Raw genomic sequence first — 22,934 nt, 5'->3', positions numbered from 1 at the left:
AGTCTTACACTGGCTGAAAGCAGAACAGTAAGATGTGCTGCATTTTTTATTGTGAGTCTCCATTTCACAGATAAGTTTCCTGAAGGTTTCCAACAAAAACAGACTAATTTGCATGAAGTCAGCCCTTTTCTTCTTGTGAAAAAGAAAGGACAGCCACCGCATGCTTTAAGTCTTAGAACAAAGGCTACAGGAGGAGTCCAAATGGTTCCATAACCAAAAAATTGGGATGTTCCTGGGAAGAAAAGGGTCAAATTGAGTATAGCTGTATGTTACTCAGGTTTGGGTTTTTAAGATTTTTCTTAAAAATTGATCATAATTTTCTGCCTGACATGATAAATTTTCTGCATAGGGTTTATAAGGCCAATATGATGCCATTTGCAGGAAGCAGGCAGGGGGAGGTAACATTATTTTGGTAGTACACAGTACAAGGCTATCACCATTCTTGGTGGATAAGGAGGATGGCCAGAGTCACATAAACTTTGAAGAGAATATTTAAATTAAACTCCAGGAAATCCAGTGAATGAATTTGAATGGTCTGGAATATTCATGTTATAAACCATAAAACAAGACACATATACAAGGTATCATTAGAATAGCCTGATACCATATTACCCCCAAATGGGACTGGATTTTAGAGTAGATTACCTTACCACTCTTTAACAAGAAATAGTAACTAATATTTTGAGTACTGACATGTAATCCACATGTAAACTACTCAGCGGGGCACCAGCTAAGGCATTTACATGTATTATCTCATTTAACTGACAAAAACACAGCAGGGGTGTGATTACTGCTTCCAGCACACAAATGAGGAATTTCTGGCCCTTTAAGAACTTTGTCCAGCACCATTTGATATCATCTAAAAATGTTTTGATGCTGTTTATACAGGTTCTCCCCTATTTTTCCCTCTGCTCAGCCCAGATCCCAAAGTGGCAAAGAGGTCACTGCCAAATCCTTGCTTAATAGCTCCTTCACATGGAGGAAGAATATTTAAAGAAAAAGGAAGGGAAAGCATCAGGAGTTTGTATCATAGTTATTAGAAGGAGAGCCAAAGGCTCCTGGGAGATGTCCCCTGGCAATGGCAGACAAGCCTCACGGTAGGCAGGGATGAGACCTGGATGCTGGGACATCATCTGCTACCTGGTGGCGGGGTGTTCTCAAGAAAACCAGCTCATCTCTCTCAGTCTAGATTTCCACGTCAACAGGGTAATTCTCTAATCATCTGTCCCCTGCCCTGTTTTGTTGATCTCAGATTCCCACAGTGGGTTCTGGGAATGCTTTCTCCCTTTGAGACATGAGTTCAAGTTAACTAAGATCAGAATGTGCTTGAACTGCTTCAGGGCTCCAAGAAGGGTTTAAAATTAATTTAATTCCTATTAGGTCGACCAGAGTGACCATCAGACTTTAGTATTGTGTCTCAGATCATCCTTCACAGCAGATCACACTCAATCTGCAGAGCCTCATCGTGGCCCTGTGAGGTCCCCTCAGCTCACACCACCCCGACCCACTGTCAGAGACAGCAATGGTGTGCTGGTGCACAGGCTTGGGGGTGCTGCCCTGTTCCTTTCTGCTTTTGCTCTGGCTCCTACTTCCCAAATTCTGGGGGAAAAAAAAAAGATAAGAGTTTCACAGTCTGGAAGGGAGGCAAACCTGTATTTGAATCTCACCTATCTATCCACCTCTAATCAGTATGTGACCTTGAGGGGGTCTCAGATTCTTCATTCACAGAAGGTGAGGTTTGCGCAGGAACTAGTATCTCTCTCTCCTCCTTCTCTCCCTCCTTCTTGCCCTCCTCCCCACTCCTTCCCTGCCCTCTCTCAGACCCAGAGCCCCTGTCTCGTCCTTCAATTCCTGAGACCAAGAGTCCCCACAAACTTCTGGGCCTCTACCTCCCAGGGCCTAGGCATGTAGGGTTACTGACTGCCCACGTCTGAGTCCTACATCTGTATCTACCCTCCCCACCTGCCACTTCCCCTCTGATCATGGTCCTCACCAGGTCTAAGCTGTGATGTCAGTGCATCCAGGACAAGTATCTCTAGCTTGTTATTAATTTGCTTTCCCTCCCAAAGGATATTCCTTAAGTATCTGCTCCGGGTTTATTTAAAACAGATTTAAAACAGAGGTCAAACACTCTTGGAGATGGGGCAGAGAACGAGAACAGCTGGGAGTGGCAGCTCTCACTCTTTCCTTGGCAGACCCTCAGAGGCTTAGTTCTTGTCCCAAATGGGTACAACCCACCCAGCAAAACAAAAGCCCTGCCAGTCTAGCGTGGTATTGTTATTTGAACTCACTGGTAGCCTGTGCATATCCAGTGATGTTTTAATCCCTTAGAGATGTGCCTCCAGGAAGCTGCCTGGAAGGCCTGTGACTCATTTGAGTATTGAGATGACCAAGATCACTTGTGCCCCTCAGACATCCAGCCAGGCTGCTAACCCCTCACCAGACCCCTTCGCACCCTCTCAGTGGGCAGGCCATACTTCTCCTGCCTCAGAGGATGAAACAAATTCTCATTTTTACTCCATCACACATCAAAATGCCTGTTTCAGATCAGCTCTTTCCTTGACATAGATTCTTCAGTGCTACAGCAGCAAGGTCTAATGAGACCAGCCCAGAAGTAGAGAGTTCTGGACTTTATTCCCACATATTAAAACATATTAAGTTGCTATGTCAGATTTGGCACATTTTTCCATCGCTTGATTCTATTCCTAGCACTGATACAAATACCTATTATTCTGTAAGCTCATTGCTAAGTGTCTTTAAATATGTGGGAAATAATTTCTAAACCTTGAATCTTAGAATAAAAATAGAATTTCTAAGAAAAACACTTATTACTCTTAGAGTTTCTCCATTTTAAATACCTATTATCCATAAGCTGACTACTACCAAATTTCCATCTCAGTCCAGACCTCTTTCCAAGATCCAGACGTACGTCAAGCTCCCACTCAGCATCCCCACCTAGCTGCCCAAGAGACATCTCAACCTCAACATGGCCAACACGGAACACCCATATCACCCCTGCTCCCAAACCTGCTTCTCCTGCAGACTTCCAGTTGCTCAGGTAAAAAACCTCTGAGCCAACTATGAATTGCCTTTCTCCCACAGACTGCATCCAGTGGGCCAGCGAATCCTGTTGGCCCTGCTTTCAGAGGATAACAAGAATGTGATCCCTTTCCTGGTCGGAGGGACCACCCTCACTCCCATGGATTATTTATTTCCTTAGACATCAATCTGGTCTTCCCAGTCCTATCCTCACCTCTCTACAATATGTTTTCAGTGTGAGTCAGAGGGAATCTTTGGAAACACACATCCAAACAATCATGTCACTCCTCTCCTTACAATTTCCCAGTGGCTCCTCAAATGCTCAGTCTCCACAGTGGCCTCGTGGTCCTGCATGACCTGCCTCTGTTCCCTCTCTATTCTCACCACCTCCTGCTCTCCTGGCCCACTCCCCTGTAGCACGCTGGTCTCTTTGCCATTGCGCAGATATATCAGCCCTCTGCACCAGCCATTTCCTCTGCCTCAGACTCTCTTCTTCCAGATATTGAAGGGCTCCTCACCTTCACTTTTCAGCTCCCATGTCACCCTCTTCACGACGCCTGCCTTGAGCACACTATTTAAATTTGCAGACAGACCCTGCCCACTTGCCCCCATTGTTCCCACATTCCCCGCCCCCCTTGCTTGACTCTACTTCCCCTCCTTTTAGAATTATCACCTTCTAACACACTGTCCTGATATATCTACATACAATATTTTTGTTTATTGTCAGTCTCTTTCTATAGAATGTAATCTCCATCCAGGCAGGCATCTTGAGTATTTTGTTCAATGTCTTGAAAGACTCCTGACACATTTAAGTGATCAATAAACAGTTAGTGAGTTGTTGATAACTCATTCATTCAAAAGTAGTGTGAGGTTGTCTTATCTTCAACTTATTCCAGAGAAGAATACTATGAATCCTAGACTTTATGTGTCAGATGAATCCCACATGGAAAAGCCACACGGAATAAAAGGAAGGCAGAGAAAAGTTGGCTTAAATATGTAAAATGTTTTCCAGAGCACAAAACAGATGAATGCAGAGAGAAGCTGACCAAGGGACCAGCCAAAGGCACTTAGGAAAAAGGCTTATGTACCCCTAAGTTCTCCCATGCTGTGTGTTTACAAGAGCCGTGTAAGGAAGTAGTTTCCTTATATGAAACAAAGTGATTATAACCCATCCCAAGAGTTGGGAATTTAAACTATGTTTTAGGAAAAACAATGTTCCCTTTGGAAATATGCTACTCTTTTGACTGTAGGGAATAAGCATTCCTTTTCCTCCCTGAAACAGAAGTAAAGCACAATAGATACGGAACTGGCAACTGGTCTCTGAGAAAGAGGAAGCGCTGCCCAGACTCATGTGCAACTTAGGACATATCTTTCTGATCACCAGGCTCTTTTATTCAAGATAATGGGTCCAATTTCTGTGTTTAAAGAACACTGGACACGGTTCACACTTCCCTGTTAGTACACAGGACATTTCAGGATGTCCTCAGCCCCGATGTTCTTACTGTCGAGCCCTGGCAGTGACTAGGGGCAGGGAGCACGCTGAGACTTTACACCAAGGCCTCTGACTCTGGAACTCCATCAGGAACACCCTTCTTTTATCTCTACTTGCAGCCCCTGGCTAATCTGTCAGAGTAAACAGGCATGGACACAAAGGACTGTGTCAGGCGGTGCTCTGTGGCTGCTGTGTCCCGACCCCGCAGCTGTTGTTACCTGCATAGCCCTGCATCTTCACCCCTGCAGGCTGGGTTTCCTGTGGGGCCGCTCCACACATCTTGCCCTCCAGTGTCTTCCCAGTTCCCTTTCATCAGAGTGCACTTGACTCCCATGGTGCACAAGTTCTTGTCCTCCCTGTGCGCCCTGCCTTGACTTCCTTTCCTCCAATTTCACTGGACTCACCCTTCAAGCACTACTTTAGTTTCTCCAGTCTACTCATCATGTATGTCTACAACCCACTGCCATCTAGGCAACTGGCATGATCTTGAAAGCAGAAGAGTAATTTATGAAAGATTAAAGGAAAAGCTTAAAACCAATATGCCTCATGACAAAATAGTTGAGGTTCATGTTTGTGAATATTAAATTACAAGAGAACCTCTGTAAGATGACCACCCAAGGGACTGTAACAACAATGTAAGGACGTGGTCAACGATGGAGGGCCTATTGTGTTAATGTGTATGAACTGGAAGGAAACTTCAAACTTTCATGGTGCCTACAAATTTAGCCTATTGATGAGGCTGATTAAAGTCAGAAAACTGTTGTCTACTATTTAAAATAATGAACTATCCATGAATCGTAAGATTATATGTGTGTGTAGATCTAAATACATTCATTTGTAGAATGTAAAATACAGAGTCCTAATTCCCACTACAGATATTTTTGTAATTTTCTGATACTCTGATTCAAAATGTTATAATACCAACTGCATAGTTTAAATTTTTCCATAGCTCCTGTCATTTTAAAATGTTTCCTATGAAAATATTTATGAAATATCTTTGCATAAGTTGAAGTCAGAGTTAAAAGATACAAATTTGGGTACATTAGGGTAAGGGAACATTTTCACAAAATGTTTACATTTGAACTACCTTTAAGATAAACAATGGTTGGGCTGCCTGTGTCTGACTGATATCGAAGTAAGCTCAGTTAATTGAGCAAACCCTTCATGTTTTTTCCACGATCATCAGCCAAATGCTCTAATTAATATTAAGATGGGGAACAAATAGTATTTACCAAGTGTCAATTCACTTTTAAAGGAGCTTAGTAAAGAATTATTTACATGAACAATTGCCAAATCTAGGTAGTAGGTATACAGATGTTTGTGGTACTTATATTTCAACTTTTCACTTTATAAAAATTTTATATTAAAAAGTTCAGGGGAAGAAATTTATTATAAATGCACTAAAGATAAGCAAACTACTGCAAACAATGAAACATACTGGAAGGTACATAATACACTCAGACTTCGAGAACTAAGCAAGACACACGGCTGGTTGATGGACAGACAGCTACACATTCTGTAGGAGCCAGAGAACCATGCGAGCACCGTAATTTGGGTTTTATTAACGAGAAGTTAAAAAGAGACATTTATAACAAGCTCCCCCTTGACAACAATGTTTATAAACTCTATCTGACAGAGTTTAATCATCTGTCAATTCTAGTTATTTTATACAAATTAAAATGCATCATCCCTGTGGGATAGGAACCACGAGCTATTCATTTCCGATACCAAAGGTTTATTTATGTAAAAATCATCAAACTATTTTAAATAGCTGAACGCTTACTTAAACAATCCATTCTCCCACACGATCTGTTTTTCTTCATGGCTTTATACATTTTCATGGTAAAATATGTAAAATTCTTTCCCAGGGTACTTTTCCCCCCTTCGAGTCAATTTTTATATGTCATAGTTTTGCATCAAAATATAATAAATAGAACTAATAACTGTAATTATATGGGGAAAACCTAAGTATTACAGATTACAAATAGAATTTCCAAATTGCCAGTACATTTTAGGGGGGAAATAAAACATGTACATTATTACCTATAATCAGAAAGCAAATGTATCCTACCAGGTCACCATCTCCCTTGTTCAATAAACATCTCTAACTTCCTGTCATCCACAGATTAGAAGATTAGAACCCTAACTCTTCAACCAGGTTTCAAAGACCTTCAAGCTGTGGCCATAACCCATCTCTGGGGTCGAATTTCTCCATTTCAGCTGAAAACATCCTTGAATCTAGTGAAATCACAACACGTTCTACACTTCCCTGCCTCCCTGGCCTTCTTTAGAGGGTGCTCTCACCCAGGATGACTCCCCCTGGTTACCTTTTGTTACAATTCTACCTATTCTCTAGGCACAGGCTCAAATGCCACCTCTCTCATGAAGAGATCCCTCCTCACCCACCTCAGTGACCCCAGGACCCTTGATCACACTTTGCTTTTCCTGGAGCTCGGGTCAAAGAAGGAGCTCAACCAACATTTGTGCAGTTCAACCACACAGAAATATTTGTTCCAACATAAAATAACATATAAGGATTAAGAAAAAGAATATAACTGAGAAACTGACTATAGTCAATGTCACTTGCATTGTAAAATCTAACTTCCTCTCAACAGAAAAAAGGGTGAGAGTTTGTTACTCATGGATATCTGAAACGTGAGAGTTTCCCCTGAAAAGAAAATGAAAAATAATACAGTATTTTGTCGTAGTCCTCAAAAATCAGAAATGTCTGAAACATTTTTGGTTGAATTTTACATTTAGCTATAATAATGTTTCTTCTGTATGTCTGTAGTTTGTGCATAAATATATACATATTTTATGTACAAACCAAATTAATCTTCTGTTAAGTTTTGTCACTAAGATACCTAATACTATTATCTTCACTGTAAAGTTACTCAGCCAGTTCCTTAAAATAAAAATAAGGGATCAGAAGGTGGAGGTTATGCATATCTCTTCACATCTGTGTTAAACTGGCAATGAGCTTAGCACCAGGAGACTATAAATATGGATGGCCAGATTGTGAAGGCAGAATGAAAACACGATGTAGCGACACAGTCCAATTCTTATCAGTGGCTCAAAGAGCACCTTCATAGAGATGACTAATTACAGAGTCAGTTATTATCTGTTACAGCTTCTATTGAATGTTCCTAACAAGGCTCTACTGCCATTCTTGCAGAAAATCACTGTAAGATGAAAGTCTGGAAGAAAATAAATTTAGACATTGAATGCTGTTGGCATTTCATCCTAAAGCTTCTGGTCTACAAATGCTCTATGGTCTATTAAATTTTGATCACTTCCAGGATTTTCTGGTACTATTTTATACAAAAGGCTTTTCACAAATGTGCAAAAAATAATAAACACAGCAAACAATATTTGAAATGTTTCCATATTTTTTAAGATGACAACAGCCAAAGGACAGCAAATTACACGAATATTGAAATTAGTACGTATTAGTGATTATGCATCAATTGCACAGAGTTTCCATTTCTCAGTTTTATATATTTTGAAGATGAAAAACACCAGCAGAATCTAATACTGTCAATATTTTTAAAACCATCCCAGCATCTTGCCGATGAACAGGAACTCATTTGCTTTTTGAATACAGATTAAATAGCCTAAGGAACACATGTATTTCTTTGAAAATGAAAGAAACTGAGTTTATTTGCTGCAAAATTTCATCAACACTATGTGTTCAACTACTGGCTCGCCTTGAAAGTGCCACTAGCTCCGAGTACCAAATAGACATCATCAAAAAAGGCATTACAATCTCCATTAGAAACCTCCGGAAGAACATGACCCCTGAACTACTTCTCATTACATGTATTTATTCCATTTTGACATAGTTTTATGTGATTTTCAAATACTAAGTTGGGCATTTCAACAATAACATTACCAAACCAACAACAGCAATGAAAAAGAAATCGGCCCAGTAAATACATAAAAGCAATGACTGTGGGTCATGATTCACTGACGGAGGATATGAACCTCAGCAGTGAACAGGGATCTCAAATAATTAGATCAGGAAAAAATGGACTCTGATCAGCCGTCTGCTTCTGCTTTACCTATTTATTCCAAAACCAAATAAGGGGCATGATGAGGAAGGACCTGGCTATCCACCTGTCCATTTCCAGAGAAGTACTGCTGAATGTACCGTACCCACCCAAATTTGACGGCTGATCCACATCATCCCTAAGAGCTCTTCACGGTTTAACAGACATCTCCTTAATACAGCTAAAGAACATTTGAGCAATATATTCCAGGTACCATTCTAAGTCTTTTATAGGTATTATTTAATCTCCATTTTAGACAAGGACTATTATTACACCTTTTGTAGTCATGAGAAAGCTGAAACAAAATGGGGAGAGGGCCACATAACGTACCTTGACTGGCATGTAAAAGAAGGCTCTAAGAAATGGAAGCTGTGTTCCCCACCCTGAACGGACTGCCAGGTACACACAGCAGCCTCTGTCTCCTGCGGTGCTGAGACGGGGGCAGGGGCTCCATCTTCTCTCAGCAGGCAGTGGTACAGTGTGCTCCCAAGCTCCAGATTTAGGGGTACAGCCCCCTGGGAGCATGCCCAGCAGGATGCCCTGCAGAATGCACTTAACCTGAAGTCTGCTGCACCAATTATTATCACAGCCATTTAGGATCATTATTATTATGTTTTCTCTTTCATTTTATATAGATCTGTACTGTTCCATGGGGGACAAAGGAAGGAGAAGAAATGGCCTCCAGAGAGGACCAAACGCAGTGTGATAGAGGACTCAGCTGAAGATCAAAACAGTAAGTTCAAAGAGGCCTGGATCAGCCAGCCCACACGGAAAAGCAGGGCCAATGCCCTGGAAAATGCTCCCCCACCTTCATCTCTACCTAAAAGGGGAGGGCAAACCAAACAGGACCCCGGAATTAGGGCAGGTGCAGAAGACCTATCCTACACAACATTTAAGGATAAATTAAAACACTTTCTAGAGTCTGAAAAACGCTATCTGTTGGCCAGAAGAGGGTCCAGCATCTTCGTGGAACCCTATCAGTAAATCCTACTACATTTATTATAAACTCAGAATTCAGATGAACCATATGTAGTCTCTAAGTCTTATCTTCTGGCACCACCAGTAATAAAAGGAGATCCACTGAGATTTTTCCCTCTTTAAAGTGCTTCTTAGGAGATAAAACAGGAGATAAAATGTGCTTGTGAATATATTATTTTAAAATTAAGCCCCTTGGAAATAAGTTTAAATGACAGTATTTGGTGAGTATAAATCTTCCTGTTCCTCCACATTTTATGTCCCGGATGTATGTGTGTGTGTGTGTGCGTGTGTGTGTGTCTTTCTCTCTTTCTCTCTCTCAACATTAACCTTTCTCTAGACTCTCTGGACTTGAAGTCCTAGGTTAGAATAAAGCACTTAAATAGGTCCTGAAGAATATTTCTGAAATCTCCTGAAGATTGGCCAGTGTATCCTAAATACAAATTCCCTAACTAGTGATTCTCAGCTATCAAGAAGAAAAATACAATTTTACAATACTCTACCCTTTTTCTAGTTCTGATTGCACTTAAAACAGGAATGATTCCATTTTTGTCGACCAATTTCAGCTTTAATTCTTAATTTTAAAAATTTCCTATGACTAGTGATACAATTGTTTACAAAACAATTGACTAGTGATACAAAACAATTGACTAGTGATACAATTGTTTACAAAACAATTTCCTATGACTAGTGATACAATTGTTTTACAAAAATTTTTTTCTTTATAAATGACATTTCATTATTATAGAGAATTATAGCCAACAGTTACTGGTATTTTTTATTTATCTCTAATTTTGTTTTTCATGTATTACTTTTATATGAGGCTTAATAATACTCATACATAAAAATTTCATATTGTTGGCCCTAGACGTGATAAATTATTAAAGTGACGTGAATAGAAATGTAGTGTTGGGTTTTCGCAATGTTTATCCCTCTGTTGGTTCTTTTTTAAAGGGAAGACTACCTTGTCTGTAACTCGTCACAACTTTGTAAAATTTAAACAAAGATTAGCCTTACAAGAAACCATTTGGGAAGATACATTATCCCCAACCTTCTATAGGAAGTTCTAAGGATGTTTTTCTTTTGAGGGCATGGATGTTACGTTTTCATAGGCTGGGAAAAATAAACCTAGTAATTCTCAAAAGCACATATGTATACAGGTTAATATGTTCTAATAAAATGCAGAGATGCTTAGATAATAAATACATGTTTGATTTTTTTCCAAATATAATTAAGTGTTGAAAGCTTTTATATAATCAAAAAGGCTTCTACTTATTCTGTTTCTATTATGGTTCTCATCTTTTTGTTTTTCTGGTTTTTAATCAGGAAGGGACTCTTCCATTCCTCCAAAATATAGCTTTGATGAAGGTAACTAAAGAAAAGTTGAACTCATGTAACAAATCACAGGGTAACTTATTATAGTGCCCCAAATTATTCACAACATAAATGAATACTGAACACTTTTGACTCCAGTTCAACATATTAATAATATACAAGTACAAAATATTTTAATATTTCATATTTGCAACAACTGTGGTTGTTCACGAATACATCAAGGGTGATATTGCTAGCACTCTTGTATATGTATCTATTACATGTGTAAAATGATTAAATCAATAATAAAAATTAATAATTGATAGAATTTCTAATAGACATAATTAAACTGAATGTACGTATAAACATTCTACAAGTTTTAAAAAGAGTTTTCCACAGTATTCTCTTTGGGGACTTCCATGTGTTCATTTCAATATACTTAAACTAATTATAAGCAACTGTCCTAACATCAAAGAATTTATTTAAGTATATATTGAATATGTTACACATGTGGAATACATATGAATTAACTATAAAACCCTACGTAAGACAAATTTTTAAATTTTCATTTACTTTATAAGATCAGACTCTGTATACTGCTTAACTTATTCAATTAAACAAATATTTATGAAATGCTACTCTTCATACTGAGGATATAATGATGAACCATCTGTATATTTACAAAAATAATGTTTGAACAATTATCCCTGTCCCTTTCAGAAGGATCCCTACTTCATGTTTCAAAATTCAATTCATAAAACCCTAAAATTCCGTTGCTAACAATGAAATTCACAAAATAATGTTAAGTAAATGATGTAACAAATTTTTCAGCATCAGCATAGCCAGTGCTCTTTAAATATGCTACAAGTGAATAGTTTTCTATATTTTTTAGATTAAAATTATCAGTAGGAATGTAATTTAAATGACATTTACACTGACAGATGGCATCTGATAGTTATTTGGTAAATTACACAAGAAATAAATGAACAACTAATTTGCATAATATTAAATTGTAACTCTAGATAATACTTCTATAGTTAAAAATGGAAAATGTTGTACTTTTTATATTGCAACATGGTACTTAGTACAATGAGCCTTAGAATCATAACTAAAATAAAAAATTTTGCAGTTAAATATAAATTTACATTTTCAATATAGCCATATAACCATAAGACTATTTTTGCCAAAGATAAGGATAAAGAAAAACTCTAGGTGTGAATAATTATCAGAAAATGTTTTGAGGCCTAGGAGTATAGGAAAAAGTTAAATGATTAGTTATCTAAAGAGTGTATAGATGAAAGAATTTTGCAAAGGGACTAAGTAATTTTTGCAATTGTGGTAATCCTCATTTTCTGGTACATGATTCCAAGAAAATCTTAATTTAGCTTTAGTATATGTTTGGGTTTTGATTTGTTAAACGTTTTTTAGAGAACTGATCTAAATTCTCAAGTTAAAGCATTGGCATGGAAAACTAGAATTTGATGAAAGGCAAACTAACATACAGATACATTTTTATCAATGTATGTCTTGCTTGCAATTATTGCTACACAGAAATGCTAAAGATATTGTTTGGTTGGTTGGTTGTTTTTGAAACACAGTCTCACTCTATCACCCTGGGCAGAGTGCCATGGCATCAGCTTAGCTCACAGCAACCTCAAACTCCTGGCCTCAAGAGATCTTGCCTCACCCTCACCAGTAGCTGGGACTACAGGAATATGCCACAACGCCCAGCTAGTTTTTCCATTTTTAGTACACACTGGTCTCACTTTGCTCCAGCTGGTATCCAACTTCTGAGCTTAGGTGATCTACCTGCCTCAGCCTCCCAGAGTGCTAAGATTACAGATGTAAGCCACCGCACACTGGTCAAGATATAGCTCTAAACAGAATTGAAAATATTAAAATATCTATTGGATACAGATGGACTCATATTCCATAAGTGTCCAATAATCAGTATCTGGCAGAACTGAATTCTCTCAAAGGCTATTTCACTTTTATAACTAACACTTCCAATCATCTAAGAAGCTTTTTAAAATTGGCTTAGCGCCTGTGGCTCAAGTGGCTAAGGTGTCAGCCACGTACACCTAAGGTGGCAGGTTCGAATCCAGCCTGGGCCTGCCAAACAACAATGGCTGCAACCAAAAAAATAGCTGGGTATCGTGGCGGTCACCTGTGGTCCCAGCTACTTGGGAAGCTGAGGCAGGAGACTCGCTTGAGCCCAGGAGTTGGAGGTTGCTGTGAGCTGTGGTGCCATGGCACTCTACCCAGTGGGATAGCTTAAAGCTCTGTCTCAAAAAAATAAAATAAAAAAGAAGCTTTTAAAATTGAGACTCTCACTCCCCCAGGGGTTCTGTTCCTGTATTATTAGGATAAAGCCCAGGAATCAGCATGTTTAACAATGTCCTCTCAGTACATTTTATCAGGGGTCCTGGGGCAGACAAGTCCCACTGACAGTAAAACCTTCAGATTCATAGCTCCTAGGAAACAGAATCTCCAACAAAGGTTATCCATGGGACTAAAAATTATAACTGAACTGAACTGAGACTACATTAAGAATTCAACTACAGTAAAAAGCCACTTTGCCTTTTAATATACCGCGGTTTCCTCCTAGTGCAAATGATGTTTAACAAGATGAGGATGTAATGGGACACCTGTTCTTAGGAGACCTCACATGTGCCAGCAAATTTTCTCTGACTGATGGGGACTGAAACAAATCCAGAATGAGGATAAGCAGCCAAGGTTGCAGGAGATTTGAGGCAAGCGCTGAAGAGCAACGTCAGAGCGGTGACTGTGAACTCACAACAGAAGTGAAGACGTCCTGAATTTGGCAGGTGAACATTTAAAGAACATTTAGCCAATGTTACATAGATATTATAGTTCCAATCCAAAAGTAAACTGGAGGTGACATGAAGTTAAATTAACATGTCCCATAGTGGAAAATCCTTGCCAAATGTAAGGGAGTACCCCTCTCTTTCCTGCTTGCTATCAGGCCATCAGAATTTCTTAAATTTACTCATGAATCAACATCAAGTTAAATGGTTATTGCCGGAATCTCACTTCCAATGTCTAGATAGTAATCCCACCACCTCTCTACCTACCTTGAGCTTCAGTTCTCGTCTAAAGGTATTAGTGTTCTACATTTTTCAATCTGAAAGAACCTTATTGGTGGAGAAGGCGGAATCAGGATTTGGCTAGGTAGACCTTCCAACAGCCCCTCTGCAACATGATACAACAGATTCCCATTATTTATGGTAGTTACATTCTGTAAAATCTCTAGACACTGAATTAGCAAATATTGAACCACAGCTCCCAGAGGACATACAGAGTTAGGCTCCTGTGAATCCCTAGTCACAACTTTTTCATCAACCGATCAATTTATAACCTTGTTTTATGCATTTTTCTGTTTAAGGACAACTTTATTCGATATATATTGTTGATTCATTAACACTGAACTCACGGCCAACAGCACCGAAACCGACGCCTGAAGGAAGCTTATCTAACACCCATGTTTTCTCTGTGAGGCATATCGCAGCCTTCAGCACTTCAGTGCTATGCCTGGGGACTGATTTAAAAGTGAAATCACCAAGTAAAGGACAAAAATTAAAACTATGCCCTCCAGACTTGTGGAAAGGCGCTGTTTACAGGATGAGAGCTGCAGCAGGAAGGCAGAGCACTTGGCCTTGGCTGGTAAATGAGCACCGGCCAGTTCACATTGTCCAGCACTTGCTCTGTGCACCACTGTGAGTGACCATGACAGGGACAGTTCAGGATGGATTTGGAGGTCATGAGGAAACTCTAGCCAACAGGTGAATTCACAAATAGAAACCTGCAGATAATGAGGATCAACTATGTTATCTGCCCCAAGGCAAAGACCCCATCCATTCATCACTCCCCTCATGCCATCATTAGTTTGCTAGGATTGCTGTTGATGATGTACCACAGATGGGGTGGCTTAAACAACAGAAATTTATATTTTTTTAGAGTTCTGGAGGCTAGCAGTCAGAGGCCAAGGTGTCCACGGGTCTGGTTTCTTCTGAAGGCCCTCTCCTTGGCTTGTGCTGGGCGCCTTCTGCCTACGTCTCCGCATGCCCTTTCCTCTATGCTCACTCGTGTCTGTATCCAAATTTCTTCTAGTTACAATGATACCAGTCATGTGGCATTGGAGCCACCCTAATGACCAATTTTAACCTCCCTAGAGATCTTATCTTCAAATACAGTCACATTAGGAGGCACTGGGGGTTAGGGCTTTAACACAGGAGTTTGGGGAAGGGGCACCCCACAGCCCTTAACACCAAGCACTGTCTATGACACACTGCTTTCCCCCACGCTTTAGTTTACCACAGGCTTGGACTTCCCAAAGACATTCTCCAAGTTATGCCTCTTGGTTGAGTGTCTTTTTAAATGCTTGTGAAATCTAAGCTGATCAGAACACTCTTATAACAAGTTATAACATAATTAGGATTGCCTATTTACAGACCGCTTTCTCTCTTGAGTCTCAAGAATTCCCTTGTGGAGCCCTCGCATGGCCAGGAAATCAGACCCCTTTTACAGTCCCTCTGCATCCTAGGCACTTATTATATTAGACAGGTACTGGGAATGCCCCAGATTCCACCCAAGCCTCTACACCCTGCCTCTAATGTGCCTTTCCAGACTTTCCTGACTCCATGCTCCTAAATACCTCTCCCTGTCCAAGACATTTTCTCGGTTTCAGGCCTGTCTTCTCACCAACATCACTGCCCACAACTCTTTTCCTCTTCATCTCTCCCTGTTGAAATCCTTCCAACTCACCAACACCTCATCTAAATGTTAGCTGTTCCAGGACTGTCCTCCTTCCTCCAAGCCCCATCCTCCCCCAAAAGCTGCGCTCACCCTCAGCTCTGTGAAGATGACCACATTCTACCCGTGTGTTTGTGGACACATCTGGTAACCCTCAGTATGCTGTCAGTACCGTTGACACATCTGATAACCCTTAGTATGCTGTCAGTACCGTTGGCAATGGCTTATTCATCGTTGCATCCCACACCACTCAGCAGAGTCCCCACTAGGTTATTAGCAAATGTTTTAAAGCAGATGCACTTTGCGTTCAGTAGAACTTCGATTTAAATTAGGTAAATACAGTTGAAGTCCCCTGTGACTACCAGCCTTGCTTTCCTGCCAATTTGGTGATAGCTATTAGAAAGTCATCATCCACGTCTGCCATCTGGCTGCACAGGTCACTGGTGCTTCTCACGAGCTACCCCTAATCCTGCCCCAAAGTTCTCCAGTGTGCATCCACAGCACTCCTCCCTGCCTTTCATGCCTCGCTCAGAGGTAGACCTTGAGGCAAGCAAAGGGAACACCAGACAGACGCAACACCAGGGAAGGGAGGGCAGTTATCTGACAATAAAAAGTACAGCATGAAATGCACTGCCATCATGGGTAGTGGGAAATAGTGTGAAACACTTGCTTGAAGTTACCCCACTTGAAGGATAAGCTGAGGGCTACTCTGCAGGAAGCTGATTCCTGCCAGCAACGCACATGGGCAGGTGTAAAGTGACCTTCCAGAGAACGGCTCTGGCACAGAGACGCAGACATTCCCAGAGAGAAGCATGCTGGAGCTTCTGGGCTGGAGCACAATGAACAAAATGTCAAAGTTCGAGGGATGTGGGCAGTGGTATTTATAAATATTACAAACTCCCACATGGCAGAATCCAAGTTTCCAACTGGTAACTCACGGACTTGTTGAAGTGGACAAGATGCAAGCATGCCCTTATCCTGCCGGAGTGTCTCCACCATACAGACACAGGGTAAACAGCAGTAAAATGCGGTAAGACGATTAGTCTGGGGCATGTACTACCTTTGCTTTTAATATGATTTATTTAATTTTGATTTTGAATAACTTGATTTTTATTTTTGAGACAGGGTCTCAGTCTGTTGCCCAGACTAGAGTACAGTGGCATCATCACAGTCCACAGCAACCACAAACCCCCAGGGTCCAGCAATCCTCCTGCCTCAGCCTCCTGAATAGCTAGAGACTACAGGTGCATGCTACTGTATCTAGATAATTTTTCTAGTTTCTATAGAGAAGGAGGGTGTCTCACTATGAACTCCTAGACTCAAGCAACCCTTTCGCCTTGGTCTCCCAAAGTGCTAGGATTATAGGTATGAGCCACTGCACCGCCCCCGATTTAATTTTTAATGATCACTGTTTAATAGCTGACTTGCAAAATCCCTACAAATTTAATCAATAGCATTTGTAAACTGATTGAATATGAGGGAACACTGAAGTATCCGTTACACTACCTGTTCTTTTTGAACAAAATGTACACTTTCTATGCTGTATTCCAACCATGCATTCTATCCGACCTGTGGGGCAACAAACAATTGTCCACAAGCCCAGGGTACCTGAAAGCTACCTGGAGATGGGTCCTCCATTTTGCAAAAGAACAGGGTAGCAGCAAAGCTGAGCCTCCCATAAAATGGGGGGCTACCTCCCCCCATGGACACTGCAACACTCCATGGGCCCCAGAGGCTGGGTTGACTTTCCAGACAACTGGGTTCTGACTGCCTCACCACACACAGACCGATCATTCCCCCACTGATAAGATTACCTGGACCCACAAAGATTGATTATTCCCCCTGCTGTTTTTATTTCTACTTTCTCTATTAAAAGGGAACACCATGAGGGTGGGGAGGGCTCCTTCACTGGAACACAGACCCAAACAAGTGCTCGGCAGCCGCCCTTGGTCCCTGCCACCTCTCCATGGGGATGATGAGAAATAGCAAAAACCTCCTATTTTTGTTGCTCCTTTTTTTCTTTAAGTATTCCTAATAATGCCTATTTGTTCATCCATACTGTGACAGTGGGGAATTTGTCCCAATCCCTTTCAGGACAGTCATTTGACCACAAAGGGACTCACCTTGAACTTCCAAGTCTCAGTATTAGCTAGGAAATGAATTGTTGTCATGTATTAAAATTTGAAATTCAGTCTGTGTGTCTCTTCCCACTGTGGTTCTTTCTACTTCACACCTGGTGTCCTCCGTGAAATCTATGTTTTGTTTTTCGGATTATCCAGGCATTTGTCTCCTACTTCCTCATATTCAGTGAGAATCGCATGCCTGCCAGACACATTATTTTTTGTTTCATGAGATATACTTTATCCTTTGCCAGGAGCCCATTATTCTTGTAGCTTAAGCCATAGCCAGAAACCCAAATCCTGTTTTTCAGTACTTATCTATGTAGCCAGATGATCGTATCCTATATGCCTCTTTCTCTTGCAAATGCAGCTTCCAAAGACAGTCTGACTTCCCAGCCTCAGAACCACAACTTCCAAAGGTGACGTGGAGGGTTCATGTAATGACTGCGTTCACCAAGCACCTTGGGCTAGAATATATTGTGCTCACAAACTGAGGGACAATAGCATCTCCTCCTGTTGCTAGGCAACCACGCTGTCTGGCAGCGATGCTCCTGTTATTCCACCTGGCGGTAGAGGTAGCACCTATCCACCAGCTCTAACAAGGAGCAGCCGAAGAACAGAGCTGCAGACATCCCCAATCACAGTGGCTACACACAAAAAGAAAAGCCATCTCTGTGATGCATTTCTCTAGCACAAGACCTGGCACCGGAAAGTGCTCAGTAAATGTTTGGTGAATGAAATTTCTCCACACCCCAAGTATTTGTGTGAAAGTACACTGCAGGTTCCTGGATTTCTTGGGGTTTTAGTTGGTCTCTAACTATATTCTATTAGTGATCAAATCCGTTTCTTCCTTTGCCACCCCCTCACTCTTCAGTCAATTCCAAACAAGCTTCCACTTCCAATGCTCCACTAGTGCAGTACTCTGCAGAAGTCACTAACGGCGTCTTTGGTTTTTGTTTGTTTGTTTGTTTTATTAAATCATAGCTGTGCACATTACTGCAGTCATGGGGGATAGTGTGCTGCTTTTATGTACAATTTAAAACACTTTCATCAAACTGCTTAACATAGCCTTCATATCACTTTCCTAGTTATTGTGTTAAGACATTTATATTCTACATTTAGATATCACTTTCCTAGTTGTTGTGTTAAGACATTTGTATTCTACATTTAGAAAGATTGACATGTACTCTTGTAAGATAAACCATAGGCGTGGTCCCACCAATCACCCTCCCTCCAATGCTCCACTAGAGCAGCGCTCTGCAGAAGTCACTAAGGGCTTCTTGGTTGCCAAATCCAGCAACTTTTAGTCCTCATCTTACCAGACTCCTCTGTATTGCTCTATTCCCTCTTCCCTTAACTTTGGGGAGTCCACAGTTTTTCTCCTACATAACTGAAAATGCTTCCTCATCCTTTACTGACCACCCTTTCCTAATGTGTAAAGGTTGGTAGTGTTCTTTGGTCTCTGCCCACAGCCCTTTCGTATTCTGTATTCTGTTCCTATTCTTATTTTTTTCCTGCCCCCAGGTGGTCCTGGCACCTTGTGCCACCTACAAGTCAGTGGATCTCAAGTTTCTCTGCTCTGGGCTCCAGCTTAGCCCTCTCTAAGTCCAGACTTCTACTTCACATCACCACTTGAATGTCTCAATGACATTCAAACTCAAATCTGTCTAAACCTGAATGTATACTTCATTTACATAATCAACATTTATTGAGTACCCACTGTGTACCAGGCACTTTCCCGGAGCTCAAAGACATCTGTGAATAAGACTGTGCCCCCGACTGCATGAAGCATGAAAACTCTCCATTCCCCTACCTCCAATTTGATCCCTTCTCAGTGCTCCCCACCTCCCTGAATTGCACAGCCATCCAAACAAGTGCAAAATCCAAGGATTGAAATTATCTTTAATCTCTCTCATTGTCCCAACTCCCAGCCACATCCATTCCTAATACTGCCAATTTTATCTCTTAAATATATTTGATGTTTGTCCATATCTCGAGTTCCATTCCAAGCTTCTATCTTGCATAAATTGCTTCGATGGCTTCTTACCTGATCTTTTAGCATTCACTCTAGTCTGCTTCCCTGTGTAGTTGGAGTGGTCTTTTCAAAAGGCAGATCTGATCATTAGAACCCTCCTTCCCCACTCATACTCCCAGGTTAAAATCTCTCCTCAGCATCTCTGTATTCTTTAGATATAGGACAAAAATCCTTAAAAAATGGCCTACACACTCTTGATTATTCAGCCTCACCTTGCCCTGTCTGTCCTAGCCACATTTACCATCTCTCTACCCCATCACAGAACCTATATACAAGCTATTTCATTTCCTGAGAATGTTCCAATGTACGCACTCACCTCTGCCTGGTAAAATTCTCTTTCTTCTGCCACTGTGGCAGCTAAGCCTTCCCTAACTTTCCATATGTTCTTTCAGTTTACAAGTATATTCTTACTTTGACCTATTGCCAAGGATATCTGTGAACCAACGAATGTCAACAAGTTAGCATTCCATCTTTATTTTATCCTCCCTATGGATAGGTCAGTGTGTGTAGTTACTGTCTTTAGCCTGAAATATGCTTTTGCAAGTAGATGGGATGTACATAATAAATTAAGTAAATATATGAAAATATCTGATGGAAGTGGGCTCTCAACAGATATTAAACGAATTAACTGGAAGCCAGAAAACCTGGTCTCTAATCCCTGTTTACATGAACTGTACTAGAAAGATTAGGTTATTTTTAAAATAAGAAGACTACAGAGATTGAAATTCAGAGGCCTACAGGACAAACATGGCCCACAGACAGGACACGTTTTGTTAGGACAGCACATGTGTGAGTAAACTTTTGAACTTAATGCCTTTAAGTAAGGTTTGCTGTGGCAGTTTGTGCAGACACCATCACTTCCTATTGTCTTAGCCCTGATAACTTCACATAGGTATTGTTTGCTCTGGAAGGCACTTGGATTTGAAGATCTAAAGGATGGTATGATCTCTAAGGTCTCTTCCAAATATAAAAATAATCTATGCCTTTATTATATAGGGAAAAGCTATTTATGAAATGATAGCGGCGGACTGGATTTAGTCGACATCAACTTGTAAAGCAAACAATACTAAAAGGTAAAGCTCAGAGACAGCATCCAGGTACTCTTAAGCATAGAAAATATTCTGGTGAATTTATTTATAAAAGAGGAAAGGATGGCTTAATGCCTATACCATCTGGAGATCAGAATTCTAACAGAGATTAAAACGGTCTCATCTTAATAGGCTCAGAACTACAGGTTGTTGGACCCCGTTACATAAGAGATGGCACAATCTGCCAGTTCTGGCAGCTTCATCTCAGGAACGAGGCTCGGGGTAGAACCAGAGGTAAATGAAGACACACACAAAAACAGACCTCCTACCCCATTTTCATGGACTCTTACTTCTATGAATATATTCTTCTTTATTTTACTAAATTTCCACTCCTCTCATGTAAAAGTTACTTTAGTAAAACTTTAGCTCCTGAATTATTAAAACTTCCTATATTCTGTGTCTTCCAGATATGTTTTCAAAATCGAATATGCCTTTCAAGACAACCTTAATATCAAAATTCTTCCATGTACTGAACAGTCAACTATGAATCCTTTGATATGTATCATTTTAATTCTAATTTTGTTTATAATAATCCTTAAACTCCAAATTCATATGTCTCAAAAGGTAAAAAATGAACTAAAACCCAGTCCAATCTTTTTCTACAAATAAGGAATATTATAAATAGGGATGTTCAAATTAGTAATCATAACCAAATTACCTAAATATGCTGTTTCACTTATTTCAATATATATTGCCTTCTAATATAATTTCTTTAATATAGGAACAGTAGTCTGAGACTATTAAAGAAGTGAGTTACCACATAAGACCACAGGCACTTACAAGGCAACAGTATAAAATGGCTTGTAAGAAAATATATCATTTAAGACTCACTTGTCATACAGATCTTCTAGAGCAATTTTTGGAAGTGGACACATATCTTTCTCTAAAATCGTTATATAGATGCTTTGAAAAGGGGATCATGAGGGGGAAAGTTACTCCATTACTTTCCTAAGACTTTAGGAGCTACATAAGAGTTTCTTCTAATTTTTTTTCTTTTTAAGACAGGGTCTCACTCTGTTGCCCAGGCTACAGTGCAGTGGCATCATCACAGTTCACAGTATCCTCAAATTCCTGATCTTAAGCAATCCTCCTGCCTCAGCCTCCTGAGTAGCTAGGATTATAGGCACACGCCCCCACATCCAGTTAGTTTTTCCATTTTTTTGCAGAGCTACGGTCTTGCTCTTGCTCAGTCTGGTCTTAAACTCTGGCTTCAAGTGATTGCCCCACCTCAGTCTCTCTCCTAAAGGTTTATGAAGCCTAGACCTCTCTCCAATGAACTTTTATCTCCCAAAGAAACTAAGAATAAGTAATGAATAATCTTGTATATATATTCTATATGTAAAGGATAGAAAATGCAGTAACATGTCCAATAAACATATGAAAACATATTAACCTCACTGATAAACCCAAACAGTAGTCAGATAGCAATTTCCGTCTGTCAAAAAGGCAAAGACAAACACAGACAGCCACACCATACCCACATGAGGAGAGGATTCAGTATTGGAACAGGAGCATCCGTGAATACTGGTCGCTTGGTATAACCATTCTGTGGGATAATTTCTCTATATGTATCAAGAGCATTAAGATACTCGTGCTGGGGAGGTAGCGTGGTCGAGTGGTCTAAGGCGCTGAATTTAAGATATTCATGCTGTTTGATCTAGTAATTACAATTACTACAGTAATTCTAGAACTGTATCCTAAAGAAATAATCAAAGATGCAACCTGAGATTTATGGTCAATATTCTAAACTACAATGCTATTTACAATATCAAAAAACTAGAGTAACCTAAATGTTCAATATCCAAAGAATCATTAAATAAATTATTATACACCCATTTGAACATGTATCATGCAGCCATTAAAAAGCTCGCTTTTTGAATAATGTGTATTAACACTGGAAATGTTTGACAATAAAATGTTCAATGGAAAAAGTAGGAAGCTGAACTCTATGTTGCAGTAGGATCCAATTTTGTTTGAAAGTATATTCAGGAATGTTGCTTCATCAATGTTGTTGCTGTTGATGTGAGTGAAGGTTATATAGATCTGTTT

At 40.1% G+C, this 22,934-nt stretch overlaps 1 protein-coding gene across 1 annotated transcript in view; it reads right to left on the bottom strand.

Moving 5' to 3' along the window:
• Window positions 1-22,934, bottom strand: part of RELN (reelin) — a 479,973-nt gene that overhangs the window by 418,659 nt on the left and 38,380 nt on the right. The window lies entirely within an intron of this gene.

This window comes from Otolemur garnettii, unplaced genomic scaffold (assembly GCF_000181295.1).
Source record: "Otolemur garnettii isolate 467f Iridium unplaced genomic scaffold, OtoGar3 scaffold00005, whole genome shotgun sequence".
In the NCBI taxonomy this organism is placed as follows: Eukaryota; Metazoa; Chordata; class Mammalia; order Primates; family Galagidae; genus Otolemur; species Otolemur garnettii.
The sequence above is the reverse complement of the archived record's forward strand: the minus strand, read 5'-3'. Positions and strand labels throughout refer to the sequence as shown.